The following is a 21334-nucleotide window of genomic DNA, read 5'->3' as shown; positions in this document are numbered from 1 at the left end:
CGTGACTGCTGAGTGCCAAGCACAGGCCGTGACATCATCAACACCGGCCAGCGCGTCAACATCAGAGCGACCGGCGATGCCATGCTCACAGCCCGCCCACACTGTATCATCGGCGGGGAGCGACGAAGAGCGATCTGCAGCCACGGACGTCGCCTTGCAGCAGCGTCTGCCGCCTCTAAAAGAATTCGTAGGCGCAGACGGAGACTGGGGCGGCTTCAAGAGGCGGTTCATCGCTCATCAAGAGATGGCGAACTGGATGGACGCCGAGGCTCTACGCGCGCTGCCGGCGATGCTGGACAACGACGCCCTGGCTACCCTTACCTCGGCGCCTAGGGAAAAGCGCGCCACTCTACACCTGGCGTTGCAGCTGCTGTCAGCCGTCTATGGGCCGCCTTCGGACTGCAGGCAGCTGTTCCACGATCGGCGTCGGGGCGCCAACGAATCGCCCCTGGCCTTCCGGACGGCTCTCCTGGCCCTGGCGAAGGCTGCTTTTCCAAGGATGGACGAGGAAGGAGTGGATGCCATGGTGGCTGAAAAGCTGCTGCTACTCGCTGATGAGCTGGACGTCAACGTCCTGGCTCAAGACGACGCGGAGATGTCGTCCCTGCTGGTCGCGCGCCACATCCACGGGGGCTTGCGGTCCCTACGTCGAAAGGCGGCAAAGGGGGCGGCCGGCCATGCCATGGCGGCCACCGCCCTCCCATCGGAGGAGGTCTGCGGGGTGGAGCGGCGAGGGGAATGGAGATCGGCGGCACCACAGGCTCGGAATGGACCGAGCCGCCAGGAGCAGCCCAGGACATCTGGGGCGCTCACACGCTGCTACAACTGTGGCCTGCAAGGCCACGTTGCGTCAGGATGCCGGGCTCCCCGTCAGCGCGGGGCGACACCTCGTCAGGACGCCACGCCGTCTCCTCCCAAGCTCCAGCAGAGAAATACGGCGAGTCGCGGCACCTCACACGTTTGGCCCACGCACACATCCGACACACACTCACGCGCTCAACTAAACAGGGCTCCAAATTCCCCGTCCGTCGCGCGCGATTGTTCTGTAATGCGGCGAGCGCTCCAACCGGGTCAGTGGTCGGAGCTCGCCCATCGTGTCGTTGCTGCGTCGGCGGGATAATCGGTTGTGGTCGGTCATATTGATGGGGTAGAGGTGCGGATTTTAATTGACACAGGGGCATCGGCGACCATTATATCTGATTTGATTTATAACATCATTCCCGTTCAAAGTCGTCCCTTGCTCCCTGTTGACGTGCCATGCTATGCTGCTAACGGGGGCTCACTGGGCATTATTGGGCAAATCCGCGCCACTATCTGCATTGGAGACATTAAATTATCCGGGCCTGTTTTGGTTTCCTCCTCACTCGCGGTTCCGTGCCTGTTGGGGACGGATTTCTTGGCCAAAATGCCCATCCGTATCCTGATTGACCAGGGGTGCATTGAGCTCCCATCGGGCCGACGCGTTACATTTTTGTCTTCCCCCACCACGGAGCGTCGGGCGTTTACCACCGTGCAGGCGCTCGTGACAAAAACTGTGCGCGTACCTCCGGGGGCTCAGATGCTCGTCCCTCTTAGGTTGCGTCGGCCGTTTAATGAAGGGGTTGCGGATCGGGGGGTCTTGTTGGGACCATCTCGGGCCGGGGTCAATGGACCCGATTTGCTCGCGGCCCAGACCATGGTTACAGGGGATGGGGACCCCTTCATTGCAGTCCTTAATGTGGGATCGCGAACGGCCGTGGTTCCTCAAGGGACCGTGCTTGCACACGCAACGCCGGTACCCTATGAGGAACCACTCGTGGGTCAGGTATCCACCGATCCTCCGTCGCGACCGCATTCGGACTGTGATGACGGATGGCTGGATGCGCTTTGCGCGGGTTCAGTGGACCTGTCCGACTCGCAGCGCGCGCAGCTGCGAGTTCTCCTGAGCGAATTTGCTGACGTTTTTAGTCAACACAAATTTGATATTGGTTGTAATAAATTGCTGCGACACCATATTGACACGGGTGACAGCGCGCCAATCCGCCAAAATCCCTTTCGGTTGAGTCCCGCCGAAAAGGATCATGTCAAATCGGCTGTTGATGACATGCTAGCCGCCGATATCATTTCCCCTTCCAACAGCCCGTGGGGCGCGCCGATCGTTTTGATGAAAAAACACGACGGCTCACTGCGGTTTTGTGTCGACTTTCGGCGTCTGAACAAAATCTCTGTGGCAGATGCGTACCCGCTTCCTCGAATGGATGAGTCGCTCGATGCCTTGGCGGGGGCGCGATTCTTTTCCACCCTCGATTTGCTATCTGGATTCTGGCAGCTTCCTCTGGATGACGAATCAAAACCTAAGACTGCTTTTCGTACACGCAAGGTCTCTTCCAATTTAACCGCTTGCCGATGGGTTTACATTCTGCGCCGGCAACTTTTCAGCGGTTAATGGAATTGGTCTTGGCAGGTTTGCAATGGGATTCGTGTTTGATTTACTTAGACGATGTCATCGTCTTTAGCAAATCCTTCGAGGAACACCTCCAGAGGTTGCGTGCTGTTTTTCTCAAAATGCGGGCTGCCAATTTGAAATTTAAACCGCAGAAGTGCCATTTACTCCGCGAATCGGTGCGATATTTGGGTCACATTGTTGGGCGCTCGGGGATATCCACTGATCCCGCCAAAACGGAATGCGTCAGCTCCTGGCCGACTCCCACCTCGGTGGGAGAGGTCAGGAGTTTAATTGGGTTCGCGTCGTATTATCGACGATTTGTGGCTGACTTCGCTACGATTGCGAAACCATTGCATGCCTTGACGTCCAAGGGAGTCAGGTTTCATTGGGGGCCGGAGGAGGAGGCTGCTTTTCGCGCCCTCCGGAATGCTTTGGTGGGGGCTCCGCCGTTGAATTACCCCGATTTTTCACAACCCTTCTTGCTCGATACTGATGCAAGTAACACGGGCATCGGGGGCGTGCTGTCCCAGCTCATTGGGGGCGTGGAGCATGTGGTGGCTTACGGTAGTCGGGTACTGTCTCCAGCCGAACAGCGGTACTGCGTTACCCGTCGGGAATTATTGGCGATTGTTTATTTCATTCAGCAGTACCGCCCGTATCTGTATGGTCGGTGGTTCACCGTCCGTACAGATCATGCGGCCCTACAGTACGCCCTGCGGGTTCAACAACCATCGGGCCAGTTGTCTCGATGGTTGGAGATCCTCCAAGACTATGACTTTGTCACCACATATCGTAAGGGTGTCCGCCACACGAACGCTGACGCCCTGTCACGATTGCCACCCACTTCGGAGTGCGCGTGCCTCTTGGGTTCGGGGCGTTGTAGGCCCCCGAACCTCACCACCGATTCGGTCCTCGTGGCCGCTGCCGATGCGCCTTCGGCTTCGGGTCCTATCGAGCAAGAAGGGAGGGATTCGTTGCTGGGGTTGTCGGTCGCGGAATGGGGACGCCTCCAAATGGAGGACACCTCCCTCCTCGCTCTGCGCCGTCGCGTCGGGGGGGCTGGTCAGGGGGTGGCGAACGTTGACTCGTGGGGGTTGTTCCAGGGTCTTTTAATGCACTGGGATGGAAAAACCCGCCGTCAGCGGCTCGTGGTTCCTGCAGCATTAAGGGGTAAGGTGGTATGGGCTGTTCATGAGCGGCTTCTGCACTTGGGGGTTCACAAGACCTTTGCCACGCTCCAGCTCGATTTCTTCTGGCCGGGCATGGCAAAGGACGTGGGGGATCTCCTGGGGTCGTGCACGCAATGCGCGCAGAGGAAGCCACCTGCTAGGGGGTCCAACCCTCCGCTGCAGTCCATAAAGGTTTCCCGGGTTAACGAGCTCGTCGCTCTGGACATACTCGGCCCATTTCCCGCTACGCCCAGGGGCAATAGGTATTTATTAACGGGGGTCGAGTACTTCACGAGATGGCCTATGGCCTGGCCCCTGGCCAACCAGTCGGCAGCAGCCATCGCGGAGGCCTTTGTCCAGGGCTATGTCCTCGACAAGGGTGCTCCGGAACGGCTACTTACTGACCAGGGTAGGAATTTTTCTGGTAAACTCCTACGCGAGGTGTGCGACCTCTTGGGTACGGAGAAGGTTCGGACCTCTCCGTATCACCCACAAACTGACGGGATGGTGGAACGGCTGCATCGGACCATCACGTCTATGCTGTCCCAGCAGGTGTCAGTATCCCAGACGGATTGGGACCTTCGTGTAGCCGGTGTGTTGCAGGCCTACAGAATGGCTCCCCATGCGGCCACCGGATTTTCCCCTTTCTTTTTGATGTATGGGTGCGAGGCTAACCCCCCCGTGACGACCCAGCTGAAGCTCTCGGCGCCCCAGGCGAAGTCTAACTTGTCCGAACACGTTAAATTTAACATCAGCAAATTGTCTGAGGCGCGGGAAGCGGCCGTGCAAAATTCTGAACTCCGCCAGAGGGCGAACGAGAGGCTTCGGTTGGGGCGGGTACAGGTGGTCAAATGGAAACCAGGGGACAGGGCGTGGTTGCACTGTCCCCAGGTGCCGCTGGCAACCTCGTCAAAATTGGTACGGCCGTGGCGGGGGCCAGTGGAGGTCGTGCAGGTCTTGCGGCCGCAATGTGTTCGCGTCAAATGGGGGAGGCGCCGGTGGTATGTGCACCCCTCAAGGTTGAAACCATTCATCGCGCCGCCCCGTGGTTCACACACACACACGCATGGCCAAACGTGTGAGGGTTCCGCCGACTCCCCGACGTCGCTGCACTCGCCTAACCCGACATCAACTGTTCCGTCCCCAGGCGCAACAGGAGTGACGGGTCCACACCCAACAACCCCTCCCGGAGGGGTCGGGGGTCACTCGGCAGCGACGCCTGACTCTCTTGCACCCGGACCGTCAACAACCGTCACTGAGCGTGCCAGGACGGGCCCTTGTGACGGGCCCGCCGCGAGAACGCGCGCCAAAACGCGCAGACTATTGTGAAGTCGGCCGTTGGGGGGCCTTGCGGACAATGGGAGGGGTGGCGTCCGGAGTGTGTGTATATATGTTGATTTTGGGGTATTTATTCGGGGGGGGGGGTGCGTCGGGTTATTTTTTTTCTCTCTCTCTCTTCCTGTTGTTGTTCTTGTTAAGGTTCTCTTGTTCTTGTTAAAAATTACGCGAGGCACACACACGGGGTTTTCGTGAGGGATGCACCTTTATTCTGATTTTTTTGCAGCCAGGGACGGCTGCGAGCTGTACAGGGGGGGGTGATGTAGAGGTGTAATTGCGCATGGCTACGAATGTTGAGGTGTGATTATGCATGGCCACGGATGGCCAACAAACACAAGGGGCGGGGTTACGGCCGTACACAAGGGTGGCGCTCGCACCGACGTCCGCATGTGCATCCCCCACGGGCCCCCCCTCGGGGGCGAGTCCTATAAATGGTGATGAGCTCGAGGGCTCGAGGTCGGGACTCAGCTTTAACCAGAGAAGACGGAAGACCAGCTAGTGTAGGCCCCAGAGCTCCACTGGCTCGCTGTCCTTATAAGGGCCGACCAGGGCAAGCCGGTGGCGTGGCCCCGAGAGCCCAGACGAAGCTGGTCTGGTGACTCAGGGAGCCGGGATCCCAGCTTAACCAAGCTGGGACAGATAGCCTCCCCTAGTCCCGTAGTGGAGGAATTGGTATAGGTTAGAGGGGTTAGCTGTCGAGAAATCCCTGTAGCCAAGTGACCTGTAATAACTGTGTTGGTGTAATAAATAAGTGTGCCTCCGATCCTGTCGTCAAGCCTCCATATACTTACTACATGTGTATGCGTGATTGTATGTGTATGTGTGATTGTATGTGTGATTGTATGTGTATGTGTGATTGTATGTGTGTATGTGTGACGCTTGCGAAACGTGGACCCCCCTAATGGAGCATCTTCGCCGGTTATAAACATTTAGGCTGGCCTGCCTACGATCCATCCTGGGTTTAACCAGGCTGGATTGTGTGAGGAGCTCACAAATCCTCGAAAGATCTGGGCAAAGTCCCATCGGTGAGCTCCTCCGGCAGGCAAGGCTGCGTTGGCTGGGTCATGTAGCCCGCATGCCCAGTCACCGCATGCCTAAACAGTTTTTGTTCGGCCGGATAGAGGGGGCTAAACGGGCGCGGCACGGGCTAGAGAAGAGATGGAGGGATGTGGTACAGGAGGACGTGGAGCTGAGTGGACTTGTTGATGACTGGTACCAGCGGTGTCAAGATCGGCCTCTGTGGAGGAGGCTACTGGGCAGATGGAGGCAGTCGCCCTCCAACAACAACGGAGGGCGGAGGAGCGACCCTCACAACAACGAGCGTAGCGCCGGGTGGCTAAAGCACAGCAAGTTGGCACAGTAGGGGGCACAGGTGGTGCATCAGCCAGTCGTCTCGGTCATCTCAGTCAGTCGACCCTTGGCACCTGCTAGGTCTGCCCCGTGGCCTCAAGGTGCACATGGCCTGGTACAATCGTCGTGGTGACGTCACCGCCACTTAGTGGCGAATGGTGGTTGTTGTTGTATGTGTAGGGGATGCCCGAGCCATCCTCCCACACTCGCGCCACACAGACACACAATCTCCGCACTCAACACAGCACGCGCCAATCACACGCACGGGAATACACGAGACGGCGGTCAAGGGATTAAAGGGCGCTGACGTCACGCGCACGTGGCGCGCGAGACGGAGACGTGGGTTAGGCAGGGGGTGGAGGGTTTAAAGGGACTCTGAGACACGTGTTCGGGGTTAGTTTGAGGAACGAATGTGGCTGTGGTTTGAAAAATAAAGAAGTGCTTAAGCAGTCTCCGACTCCTCTTCATATGTACGTGTGATTGTATGTGAGTGTGATTGTATGTACGTGTGTGATTGTATGTGTGTGTATGTGTGATTGTATGTGTGTGTATGTGTAATTGTATGTGTGTGTATGTGTATGTGTGATTTATGTGTGTGTGAGTTATGTGTGTGTATGATTGTATGCGTGCGTGATTGTATGTGTGTATGTGTGATTGTGTGTGTGTGATTGTATGTGTGTGTGTGATTGTGTGTGTGATTGTGTGTGTGATTGTATGTGTGTATGTGTGATTGTATGTGTGTGATTGTATGTGTGTGTGATTGTGTGTGTGATTGTATGTGTGATTGTGTGTGTGATTGTACGTGTATGTGTGTTTGGTTACACTGGCAAAGGTGGCGAGCGGTGGTGTAGTGGTTAGCACACTGCGCTACAAAGCCGGCCACCCGAGTTCAATTCTCCCTCACGGCCAACACCAGTTACACATATCTGAGCTGGTACTGGGCCCTCCGCAAGTTCGTCTCGGCCTCAAATGAGTACCTGGTGCGGTGTGTAAATATTGTCACTGGGGAGACAAGGCGGCCGGGCGTGGCGCTGGCCACCCACCCACTCGAGGCCTGTGGCAGCCTTCAAGGGTGCTACTCGCGAACAGCACTTGCCGCAACAGTCTGTTAAGGCTATACGGGGTATATTTATCTTCGTCATGCGGGGGGGGGGGACACGTGGATTAGAGAAGTTACGTAAGCTAGACAGAGAGACATCAGCTTAGAGTTGGGTCGTGGCACGGCTAGACGGCGATGATGGTCGAGACTAGCGATGGAGCTGCAGCCAAAGGGAGGGAACGCGCCCGAGATCACGTGGACTGCGGAGACGGAGCGATGGAATCCGCTCGTGTTGGATGGGTCCGTTGCACCACAACAGCATGTGCTGTGTGCACGTTGAACTGATTTCGCACCATCGTAGCCAACCGCGCGAATCGGAGATGCGGGGGAAGGACAACACTAAACACACACACAAAGCTCCACGGAACGGCTGCGCTGAGATTACATAAAGATGGCAAATCAGGAGTCAGGCGATGGGGGATGCGCTCTCATCAAGGTTATTCGCAGCGCAAGCTGGAACCAACTTTCACGGTTCTAGAGGTAGGATCACAGAGCGAAGAAGAGGAACGTTGCATGGAACTTCTAGCGGATCGTACACCCCATGCAGGAAACGAATGAGTTTTTCAGGTGAGGAGGAGGAGGAGGATGTTCCAAGACGTCACATCCAACCCGGCAGGCTGCCCTGGCAAATACCGCGATGGTATTAATCAGGGCAGAATGAATCCTGCGACCGAATGAATGATTAATTACGTGAACAAAAATTCCATGCTCGTACATGGAGAGATTGTACTGGACGTAGATTTGCGCTCATACGGTTTATTTGGGGGGAGGAGGGGGGAGGTGTTCTTCTTGCCCATATAACGAAGTGTACTGAAACGGAAATCATTGTCAGAAAACAATGCCGATTTGTCAGCAGCAAAACCATCCAAAGCTCGTTCCAATGCTCGACTACTGCTCGGGGGGGGGGGGGGGGGGGACGCTCATTGGTTGCAATTGGCCCCCGCCCGTTGTATATGACGTTGGCTGCCCTGTAACATTAACATAATGTATCATTCGTCACGTCGCGGATTCACTCTGTCCTCTTACAGCTTTGCAAGCGAAGGTCAAAGACCCCCCGCCCGCCCCGCCCGCCCCCCTCACACCGGCGGACGTGATTCGAAGAAGAGTAGGTCATCGCGTGTCTGCGTCGACGCCTACGTTTGCCCAACTTGAGAGAAGCGACCCGCAGGACCCTCCTGAACGAAAGTCTCGAGACTCGGCGGCGTCTTTCCCGAGTGGACGGGCGTTAATGAGACAAACGGGTTTTTTGTTGGGTATTGAGAAAAGGAAACCTTCCGAAAGAGACGGAATAAACCGAGGGCATCATCGCGGGATCGGGGACCAGTGGCGATGGGTTTTACAAGAAAAATGTTTATGCGGAAATGACCAAACTCAATCACGGAATGATGTAACCTCAACGCGTATATTGCAGTGACAAGGGGGTGACATCCATCCTCGTGTGAAGATATTATAGACCTACCAGCCTCCTCTCTCACGTGTTTTCGCGGGCAGATCAGAGGCTAACCAATCACAGGAGCAAGTGGGGGTCTTAGTGAATATTCCTCAACCATCAACCAAAGACAATTGCACATCGAGTATCGTTATGCTTTGCTTCGATTCAGTGGAAACCGATGCAGTCATTGGAGCTATTGTACGAATCAAAACACAACATGTGTGTGTGTATATATATTCATACTGGGGAGCGGTGGTGTTGCGGTTAGCGCACTGCGCTACAAACCTGGCGACTCGGGTTTGATTCCCGCTCACGGACCAACATAAGTGACGATTATTTGAACTGGTCCTGGACTTCTCCTAGATCGATTCAGCTTAAATGAGTACCTGATGTGGTGTGTAAACATCGACACTGGGGAGACAAAGGCGGCCGGGCGTGGTGTTGGCCACCCACCCCCTCGTGTGCCGTGCCGGCCTTCATAGGTGCTCGCTAACAGCACTTGCCCCAACAGTCTGTTAAGGTTATATGGGGGATATTTGTCTTTGTCATTAGCATGTAAATATATATCGGGTAGTTATTTAAGATAGAATCAAAGTTATGGAAATCAAGAGGTAGATGAGGTTTAGGTAAGTGAAAGGTAGCATTCCAATATGCCTGTGAATAGTTTTAAATCAGTGGCATATCACCTGCGATGGTCTACGTGTTCTTTTTAAGGCAGCATTATTGGCAAATACTGTATGTTGAGTTGTTATTGTTATGAAAGATGAATCAGAAATAATAATCACCACGATAATGAACTCGGTTTTTGTAAAGCGAGTTTTTAATGAGCGATCTCAAAGCGCCACAGTAAAATTATACCAAAATAAACCACTGACACGCACCCAAGACAAAACCCCCAATGAGAATGCAACAACAACAAAGGATACAACCAAATTAGAAACAGGCAAGAAAAACTGATTAAATGTCAGTGGACCATCAGGGAAGTTGCAGTACTACGGTAAAAAAAAAGGAATAACTGTCCCAAAATAATAATAATAATCACAGACATAAAGAAAATGTAACAAAGGTTGACGTGTGTGCACAGATGCACGGGGAGACGACGCGTGGAATGACACCGAGAGACAGGGCAGGAAACACGCGGACGACATCACAAACGCAAAGTTGTTATCGGTGAGCGATCGATAATCCAGCCGCCTCCGTATCACTCTTGTCGCGCTACTACCGCGATTACTGTGGCGGTGAACTTCACCCGTTGATTGCTACCACCCATGTTGAGGAGTCGGTCTCCAGCGGGCGTTGACTCTTCCTTCGCATCATCCGCATTGTGATCAACCACCACCACACTGCAGGTCACAACTCACTCACTCGCTTACTCCCCCACTCACTCACTTACCCATTCCCGCACTCACTCCCCCACTCACTCACCCACTCCCGCATTCACTCAACTACTCACTCCTCACTCCCCCACTCACCTACTCACTCACTCCTCACTCCCCCACTCACCTACTCATCCACTCACTCCCCCACTCACTCACCCACTCCCGCATTCACTCACCTACTCACTTAGCCCCTCACTCCTCCACTCACCTACTCACTCACTCCTCACTCCCCCACTCACCTACTCATCCACTCACTCCCCCACTCACTCACCCACTCCCGTATTTATTCACCTACTCACTCACCCCCTCACTCCCCCGCTCAACGACTCAATCCCTCACTCACTCACCCATTCACTTACTCTCTAACTTCCTCACTCCCCCACTCACCTACTAACTCCCCTACTCACTCACCCACTCCCTCACTCACTCACCTACTCCCCCACTCACCCACTTCCTCACTCACCTACTCACTCACCCACTCCCTCACTCACTCACCTACTCACTCACTCCTCACTCCCCCACTCACCCACTTCCTCACTCACCTACTCACTCACCTACTCACTCACACCCCACTCACTCACCAACTCCCTCACTCACCTACTCATTCCCCCACTCACTCCCCCACTCACCCCTCATTCCCCCACTCACCCACTCATATACTCACTCACCTACTCACTCACTCCCCCACTCACCCTCTCACCCTCTCACTCCCCAATTCACATACTCACTCACCCCCTCACTCCCCCACTCACTCCCCCACTCACCTACTCACTAATCCACCTACTCCCCCACTCACCCTCTCACTCCCCCACTCACATACTCACTCACCCCCTCACTCCCCGACTCACTCCCCCATTCACCTACTCACTAATACACTCACTCACTAACCCACTCACCACGCTGCAGGCCACAACACTCCCCCATCTGGCTTCCTCCCTCGTCCTGCTCGACTTGGTCTCTGTTCCCAAGTCCTTTATTATATCAATAAAAAACTAACACAAAAAAAGAATAACAATAACTTCCACTCATCGCAAAGAAACGCGGCGCTGCATCCCGCTGGTCGGCAACGTGGCCGATCTGTGCTCGAGACGCGACGCCGAGACTGTCGAGCCCGTGTCGGCTTGCCCAAGACCCCCTTAGCGCTCCGAGGTGGTTGGATGACGGTTCGAGGGACGAAGCTGGGGGACTCGGGATGAACGATTAATCGCGATTTCAAATCGAAATCGCCATTTGAAACAATGCGATGAGCGAATCGCAAAGGCTGCGATATTTTTTTGCGATTTGAAAAGTCCTCTTGCTTTCTTATTGGAATTGTTTCATTTTGTGTTATGATGACTTTATTTATTTAACTGAACAATCGTTCTACGTGTGATTGTTCTATTTCAATGAAAACATCGTAATTAATACATATTGGAAGCAATTAGGATCTTTTAAGTTCTCATCCTTGCATTATAATATATAGAGCAGTTCATGTTTTGATGGTATCATGTGGTAATGTCCCATCACACGTTTTATTGCATTTCGAACTGAAGCTTGACTTCAACATTTGTAATCGCAAATCAAATCGCAATATCTGTCAGAAAAATCTCAATTTGATATTTTCCCCAAATCGTTCAGCCCTAGTGGGTACGGCGCAGTGGCAGCCGAAGGAGGGAATGTGAAGTCGCCCGGCAGGGAGACGCAGGAGGAGGAAGAGGAGGGAGGAGGGAGGGAGGAGGAAGAGGGGGAAGAGGAGGGGGTAGAGGAGGGGGAGGGAAGGAGGGAGGAGGGAATGTGAAGTCGCCCGGCAGGGAGCCGCAGGAGGAGGAAGAGGAGGGAGGAGGGAGGGAGGAGGAAGAGGGGGAAGAGGAGGGGGTAGAGGAGGGGGAGGGAAGGAGGGAGGAGGGAATGTGAAGTCGGCCGGCAGGGAGACGCAGGAGGAGGATGAGGAGGGAGGAGGGAGGGAGGAGGAAGAGGGGGAAGAGGAGGGGGTAGAGGAGGGGGAGGGAAGGAGGGAGGAGGGAATGTGAAGTCGCCCGGCAGGGAGACGCAGGAGGAGGAAGAGGAGGGAGGAGGGAGGGAGGAGGAAGAGGGGGAAGAGGAGGGGGTAGAGGAGGGGGAGGGAAGGAGGGAGGAGGGAATGTGAAGTCGGCCGGCAGGGAGACGCAGGAGGAGGATGAGGAGGGAGGGAGGAGGGAGGGAGGAGGAAGAGGGGGAAGAGGAGGGGGTAGAGGAGGGGGAGGGAAGGAGGGAGGAGGGAATGTGAAGTCGGCCGGCAGGGAGACGCAGGAGGAGGATGAGGAGGGAGGAGGGAGGGAGGAGGAAGAGGGGGAAGAGCAGGGGGTAGAGGAGGGGGAGGGAAGGAGGGAGGAGGGAATGTGAAGTCGGCCGGCAGGGAGGCGCAGGAGGAGGAAGAGGAGGGGGAGGGAGGGAGGAGGAGGAAGAGGAGGGGGAGGGAGGGAGGGAGGGAGGAGGAAGAGGAGGGGAGGGAGGGATGGAGGAGGAGGGAGGGAGGGAGGAGGAAGAGGAGGAGGAGGGAGGGAGGAGGAAGAGGAGGAGGAGGGAGGGAGGAGGAGGAAGAGGAGGGGAGGGAGGGATGGAGGAGGAGGGAGGGAGGAGGAGGATGAAGAGGAGGGGGAGGGAAGTAGGGAGGAGGACTCCCGAGGAGATGGCGAGAGAGAGACCGCTCGTGGCATCGCAGGATCGCAAGCTGTGACGGCGTGCGTGGAGAATACCTTCACGCAGCAGTGGATAAAGCATGGCTGCTGCTGATCGTGATGATGATGATGATAGGGAAGGCGGTGATAGGGTTAGGCTACGTATACACGCGAAGATCCCAGTTGTAGCCTTGAATAGCCGGTTGAGGCAGAGTGCTGTTTGCGAGCACCTATTAAGTCGCGTGCAGCAAGTGCGTTCGGTAACAACGCGACGAGGAGGTGCTCGTCTTCGGGCTGAGTCGACCTAGGGGCGGGCCGGGTGCGGCTTTCAGGCGATCACAGCTGATGTTGGCCGTGAGCGCGAATCGAACTCGGGTGGGCCCGGTTTGGTAGCCAGGCGTTGCGCTAACCACTACGCTGCCCTGATCACACTGAGCTCACGCATGTGGACATAGGCACATAAACAAAAGACAAAGATCCCCCCTATAGCCTCAACAGACTGTTGGGGCAAGTGCTGTTAGCGAGCACCTATGAAGGCCTGCACGGTAAACGAGTGGGTGGGTGGCCAGCACCACGCCCGACCGCCTTTGTCTCCCCAGTGGCGATGTTTACTAGGTATACAGTTGAGGCTCAGTCGACCTAGCGGAGACCGGTTCAGATAATCGTCACTGGTGTTGACCGTGAGCGAGAATCGAACTCGGGTCGCCAGGTTCCTAGCGCAGCGTTGCGCTAACCCGCGACACACACACACACGCATGAACACACGTACATGCACACAACGATTTGTCTCCCTAGTGGCGAAGTTTACACATGGCACACAGTACTCATTTGAGGCTGAGTCGACCTTGGAGAGCCCCAGGACCGGTTCAGATAATCGTCACTGGTGTTGGCCGTGAGCGGGAATCGAAGTCGGATGGCCGGGTTCGTAGCGCTAACCGGCGCATTACCGCTCTAAAAACACACACAAAGACACATATACATATATACATATACACACATATACATACACACGTGCAAAAAAAAACTGTAGATATATACAAATGCAAAGATCCCCCGTATAGCCTCAACAGACTGTTGGGGCAAGTGCTGCTAGCTAGTACAAACTTAAATACACACGCACATATAACACACACACACACTATGTATACTGTACGCACATACAGAAACGAAATGAAGAGATGAAAGTAGACGGATGTTTTAAGAACATTTTAAATGATATGTACATCACATAATTTCGTTTCATAAATATTTAAAATGTATGTTGTTAGTACATATGCGTGCATGTATGCGTGTTATTGTTATTCTGACATCACTAAATATTAAATATTATGCACACGTAAAATAAGTTAGCGATTCATTGAGATGTTATTATTTAAACATTAATAATAGCATCTACTGAAAAATATACTTACATGATTCCAGAATTGTATGATAATACAACAGGCCGGCTGCTGTAATTCTTCTAATTAAATACAGCCTTTGATTCATCCACTGCTGCATGAAGGCAATCCGTCTATGTGAACATACTTCACCACGCTGGGGAGAAGGCCATGACCGGTGATGTTAACCGTGGCTGGGGATCGAACTTTAGGGGTATTGGGCTTATAGCGCTAATCACTGCGCCACCGCTCCACCCAAATGTATTATACGGCAGAGACAGATATTAGCAATTGCTTACATAACAAAATATACACCGTAATGTGTATTTACATAACCAGTTAAACACGTAGGCTTTCGCGACCTAAAATCATCCATAATACAGCTTGTTGGGTTAGATCGCGTAAATATGAATGTGTCGTTAACCCCGCCACCAACCGACCCCAGCCAATTTGTAAATAACCAATCGCTAAATCAACGGAATTCGAGCAAAGGGGGCGCTTTAAGTATCCCGCGGTGTCACCCAATGGCGCTGGGCATTGTGAGCCTCACCCATTGTGTGTGTGCGTGTTAAACTTCTTTCGCACCCTACGTAGCCAAACGTGCTAATCGGATGGTGCGGCGGTGTGCGGAGAATGTGACAACGAAACTAAAACACAACAGAGACAACCAACAATCAGTTCCACAACCACCACGTTTGCACCGTCATTCGCCACGACAGTACAAACAAAATTAAATAGTGAAATACAAAGCTTTGTCACGTGAATTCATCACATCGGAGATGGTGGGGGTTGTTATTAGCCATACTTCACCACGCTGGTCAGTGGGGTTGTACTTTGGGCGGGGTAAATGCTACGACCGATTCAGACATCACTCGCCACTGATGTTCGCCGTGACCGGGAATGGAAATCGGATCGCCGCTTTCGAAGCGCGGTGCGCTAACCACAGCGCCACCACTCTCTCCAAGCCTTGTACCTGATATTCACTCTCAATAAGGCTCTCGCGCGGTTAAAGTATTTGCATAGGTTCACATTGATATTCAAAGTTGACCAGCCTATGTATATTATCAACTATAAGCACGCACATATATACAACTACACTACTGGCTCTCCAGACCAATATTGTGTATTGTGCAGCGGCATTATGTTTAATCCGCACGACGTCTGGGCCTGTTTTCAACCTTCTGGGTCTCATCAGCAGCGAGAGGCTTGTTCAACAAAGGAGATTGTGCGCGTACGTGTGCTGAACTTCTTTCGCACCGTACGCAGCCAACCGTGCCAAGTGCGTCCGGATGATTTTGGAAATTCTCATCCGAGGGTTACAACTTAGCAGAGCGTTGCGTGGTGCGAGCTGGCGATTTGGAGGAGACGCGCGAATTAAAAGATGGGGTATAAACATCGTGCAGACTCGGGCAAAGAACGTGGCAGGGAAGGAGTCGAGGATGACATTAAAGTCGAGGAATAATTCGTGATGGGTGGAACGCGTGCTCGAGGGTGGAAGAGGACACGATGTGTAGGCCGAGCAACTTGGGGGCTCGGAACGAAGCGTGGCAGGCACGGTAACGCGATGTGCAAATGTGGAAACGGATCGAGGCAGGGACGCGACGTACACGTGACCGGGAGGAGGCTGCGGTGGTGATGGGAGGTGACGCGTCGTTGTGCAGCAGGGTGGAGTAAGAGGAGAATGGGGTTAAGCGATTTGTAGGTTGGGAAGAAGAGCGTGGCAGGAGGAGGTTGCCATAGGTGTGACGCGTGTCTCGGGTGGAGGAGGGCACGTGGCATCCAGAGGTAGGCGACCAATGGGGAGACCTCTAACGATGGTGGTGACGATGATAATGAGAGCGTGAGCGTGGTCATTGAAGGCCGTATCGCCCGTGTAAAACAGCCGTGAGATCTGGCAGAAGGAAGGAAGCGACGGCAAGATGTGGTGGCGTGACGATGACCTCTTGGTGTTGATTTATTGTCATTTACTTGGGCATTAAATGATCCACAGTTTACCTCGTGTATTAAACTGGTAGGTTCGGACCAGTGGCACAGTGGTTAGTATACTGCACCGTGAACCTGGTGACCTAAGTTTGTGTCCCTGCCACAGACAGCATCGGTGGTGAATGACGTAATCTCTGAATAACACCATACCTGAATGACGTAATCTCTGAATAACACCATACCTGAATGACATCATCTCTGAATAACACCATACTTGAATGGCATCATCTCTGAATAACACCATACCTGAATGACGTAACCTCTGAATAACACCATACCTGAATGACATCATCTCTGAATAACACAATACCTGAATGACGTCATCTCTGAATAACACCATACCTGAATGACGTCATCTCTGAATAACACCATACCTGAATGACGTCATCTCTGAATAACACCATAGCTGAATGACGTCATCTCTGAATAACACCTTACCTGAATGACGTCATCTCTGAATAACACCATACCTGAATGACATCATCTCTGAATAACACCATACCTGAATGACGTCATCTCTGAATAACACATCTAAATTACATCATCTCTGAATAACACCATACCTGAAGACGTCATCTCTGAATAACACCATACCTGAATGACATCATCTCTGAATAACACCATACCTGAATGACGTCATCTCTGAATAACACCATACCTGAATGACATCATGTCTGAATAACACCACATCAAAATGACATCATCTCTGAATAACACCATATCTGAATGACGTCATCTCTGAATAACACCATATCTGAATGACATCATCTCTGAATGACGCTTTCTCTGAACCGCTGCAGAATTTCCTTAATTATAATTAAGGAAATTATCTTACGGCATCCCCCACTTGCCAGCGTGGTGAAGTGGGCGGCCTTTTTTCCAGCAGTCGGGTTGATAAAAAGGCTAAACATTGTTTTTTTGTGATACAATAATAATCATAGCAATAACATCAAATGATTAATGGCATCGTAATATGTGGCGGCGACAACTGACATACATTCATCCAGCAGTGGATTGACCATGGCCGATGATGATGATGATGACATATCGATCATGATTGTTTTGAACGGGGTGGTTTTAGCCTTTAAGTCATTACGTACACACACACACACATCGTAACACTCATCCAGCACCAAACAAAGATCCCCCACGTAGCCTTGAACAGACTGTTGGGGCAAGTGCTGGTTGCGAGTAGCACCTATGAAGGCCGGAACGTCACACGAGGTGGGGGTGGGTGGGGTGGGTGGCCACCACCACGCCCGGCCGCCTTTGTCTTCCTAGTGGCGATGTTTACACACCGCCCTAGGTACTCATTTTGAGGCTGAGTCGACCTAGGGGGAGACCGGTTCAGATAATCGTCGCTGATGTTAGCTGTGAGCGGGAATCGAACTCGGGTCGCCAGGTTCGTAGCAATGTGTGCGTGTGTAGCGGTTAGCGCGCTACCGTGCCGGCCTTCGTAGGTGCTCGCTAACAGCACTTGCCTCTACAGACTGTCCAGGCTATACGGGGGATCTTTGTTTTTTGTTAGATCTCTGAACGAGTGTGACTGAGCGACTGATGATGCCGTATTCTACATTAACGTTCGCGAAAGGGCCAAGAGAGACGACATTTGGTACCGATATAGTCGAACCTTACGCTTAATACAACAGAAACATTCTTTTTAAAAACAAACGACGCCTCTGGTTTGCACCCCCCCCCCCCCCCGACCTTGCAACAAGAAAAGACGCCGATTCGTTTCGATCGTTGATCGTTGGACAGGACTCAACCTCAAGTCCCATCTTGTGTCTTGCCGCTCATGTGTGGACCAAGTAATTCGCCTCCTTTGGCGGGGAGGAGGAGGAGGTGGGAGAATAGACGCGATGGGGGTGGAGGGAGTGTGACGCCAAAGCCGTAGAAAGCGGGGGATCAAGCCCGCTGTCGTTTGCTCGCTTAGCGCACATTGTGTGTGACACGTGCGTGCGCGTGCGTGTGTGGGGGGAGCGGTGGTGCAGCGGTTAGCGCGCTGCGCTACGAACCCGGCCTACCGGGGTCAATTCCCGCTCACGGCCAACACCGGTGAGGATTATCCGAACCGGTCCTGGGCCTCCCCCTAGGTCGACTCAGCCTCAAATGAGTACCCGGTGCGGTGGGGGGAAACACTGGGGGAGACAAAGGCGGTCGGGCGTGGTGCTGGCCACCCGCCCCTTCGTGTACCGTTGCGGCCTTCATAGGTGCTACTCGCTAACAGCACTTGCCCCTACAGTCTGTTAAGGCTATACGGGGGATCTTTGCCTTTGTGCACAGACGGGAGCGGTGGCGCAGTGGTTAGGGCACTGCGCAAACGACTCTGGCCGCCTGTGTTCGATTCCCGGCCGCGCCTCTAACGTCAGTAACGAAGTAGTGTCCGCTAAGGCGCAGTGACCAGCGTGGTGAAGTATGGTCAAAGATCGACACCCCCCCTCTCTCCTTCACATGATCGATAGGTCGTGGGGAAAGGAAACAAATCATCAAGCAGTGGATCGATAAAGGGCTGTGGTTTATATCTTATGCTTGAGGTATGCAGATGTTGACATACGTATTGGAAATAATATTACCGTATAAGGATGTATTAATAATACGGATATGTTTAGATTTTGTATACACATATAAACAGAGTACTATACATTGTACGCTATAATTGTATTAAGATTGACAGTTATTTACATGTTTAATATTCAAACTATTGCAACAGAAACACTTATTTAAGACGGCGTGAACGCATTCAAACGATACGTGTGTGTTAGAGTACATTCTCACGTGTGGACCCATTTTTACACGTCCTCTACAGCCCCTTTCGTAATCCACTGCTGGATGAAGGCGTCGTATCATATAACAACTCGAAGGGGGAGCCGTCATATCATCGCTCGCCACTGGTGTGTTCAGCAGAGGTCGCAAACGGGTTTTGATTCCTTACCCGCACCCGTACCCGGCCGCACCAGGATCGCAAACGGGTACCCGTACCCGGCCGTACCCTACCCGTACCCGGCCGGGTACAGGTAGCCGGGTATCGGGTACCCGGCCGGATACGGGTAGGGTACGGGTATCGGGTACCTGATTGCGACCTCTGGGATGAAGCCATGTTGCAGGCGCGGGTGGGTTGATTCTAGGAACTTGAATTGTGAGAAGAGACAAGACGTTGGGAAATGAGTGACAAACGGTTACTCACCAGTGACTCACGGCATACCCGTACCCGGCCGCACCAGGGTCGCAAACGGGTACTCATACCCGGCCGGGTACGGGTAGCCGGGTATCGGGTAGGGTACGGGTATCGGGTACCCGGTTGCGACCTCTGGTGTTCAGCCGTGGCCTGGAGTCGAACTCAAACGTCCGGTCGCCGGTCTGGTCCGTAGCGCATTGCGCTGATCACCGTGGTGGTCGAAGCGCTTTGGCGCACTGCCCTACGAACCCGGCGACACCCGAGTTCGAGTCCCCCGCTCACGGCCAACACCGCTGACGGGTTTCTTCACCGGTTCCTGGGCCTCCACTAGGTCGGCTCAGCCTTAAACGAGAAGCTGGTGCGGTGTGGAAGCATCAGCAAGGGGAGACAAAGGCGGCCGGGCGTGGTGCTGCCTCCCCACCCACCACCTCCTCGTCGCTAACAGCGCTAACCTCCGATTAGCACGGTCGGCTACGTACGGTGCGAAAGAAATTCAACATCCATAGACACGTGTACATTTTGTGAATTCGCTAAGGTCGCGTTGAAATGTAACGGTCGCAGAGCGTGCACATCAGCGCGTAGAGGTTCTTTGCGGAATGTCGAGAAGACGTTTAGAATGTTTTTTTTTGTTTCAACAAAAGCTGGGAGAGCGATGGAAATAAATGGGAAAAAATCTGCAGACGGATGTGCAAAAAGATGTACACAAAGGATAATTTAGAGATGGTAAATGCATCGTGTACAATATCTCTCTATATATACATACATAGATATGCACAGGTATTTGGTTAATACACGCACACACTAACGTACGCGTTAAAATTAACGCATACAAACGTGTACGTCGAGCATATGTTCAAAACAAACAAGCAGATCGATGGAGCTATGGCGATGGTGTAGGAGACATGAAGATGCATTTGTAGATAATTGTGGAAGATATAAACATATATGTACGCAGAAGCCGCTAACAGATGCGGAGATACGGAAGACATGCACTACGCGTGAAGATGCAGACACATTTATTCGAACATTACGAATACTTAGAACTAGACATATATAACGCAATATTTAAAATATATGCATTTAGAGAGTAATATAATACGCAAACGACCCACCCGCATTGACCAGCGTTGTGAAGTACGGTCGGTCAAACAACCCCGGGTAACCAACACTCATGTGATAGGCGGACGATGAATAATCATCCAGCAGTGGATGGTCATGCATGTATGTACGTTGACTTTCTTTCGCACCGTACGTAGCCAACCGTGCGATCCATCAACGTTCATCATCATCATCAGCCATGGTCAGTCCACTGCTGCCATACCTCCTCACGATTCTGTGATGGAATAACGGTACACCCTCGCTATTTACTTTTTAACTATACTGTTTTGTGTAGCAGGTAAGGCCCCACTGAGCTATGTAGCTGGGTTTTTTTTTTATATAAGCGACCTGCCAATCACAAATGATAGCTTCAACGCGAAGCGGCTCATCATCGCAGTAGCCACGCACTCTAGACGCGTGGCGTTGATCTTAAATGTGGAGGGGAAACACCGGAGGACCCCGAGAAAAATCCACGCGACCACGGAGAGAGAGAGAGAGACACCGCAAACTCCAAATATACAGCAGCAAGGCGTCAGGATTGGGATCGAGCCTACGATCTCCTGTAGACCAGGCGAGGGAGTTAACATCTCCTAGCCACCGTGATGATGATGAGAGAGAGACACCGCAAACTCCAAATATACAGCAGCAAGGCGTCAGGATTGGGATCGAACCTACGATCTCCTGTAGACCAGGCGAGGGAGTTAATATCTCCTAGCCACCGTGATGATGATGAGAGAGAAACACCGCAAACTCCAAATATACAGCAGCAAGGCGTCAGGATTGGGATCGAACCTACGATCTCCTGTAGACCAGACGAGGGAGTTAACATCTCGCCACCGTGGCGCCTAGCACCCGGGCATGAACTTTCATC

At 53.0% G+C, this 21334-nt stretch overlaps 1 protein-coding gene across 1 annotated transcript in view; it reads right to left on the bottom strand.

Annotated features, from left to right (window-relative positions):
- LOC133354275 (insulin gene enhancer protein ISL-1-like) overlaps positions 1-21334 on the bottom strand; it is a 51327-nt gene that overhangs the window by 28872 nt on the left and 1121 nt on the right. The gene's annotated exons all lie outside the window — the stretch shown is intronic.

Source organism: Lethenteron reissneri, chromosome 46 (assembly GCF_015708825.2).
Source record: "Lethenteron reissneri isolate LAM-NWPU_2019-01 chromosome 46, ASM1570882v1, whole genome shotgun sequence".
Lineage (NCBI taxonomy): Eukaryota > Metazoa > Chordata > Hyperoartia > Petromyzontiformes > Petromyzontidae > Lethenteron > Lethenteron reissneri.
The sequence above is the reverse complement of the archived record's forward strand: the minus strand, read 5'-3'. Positions and strand labels throughout refer to the sequence as shown.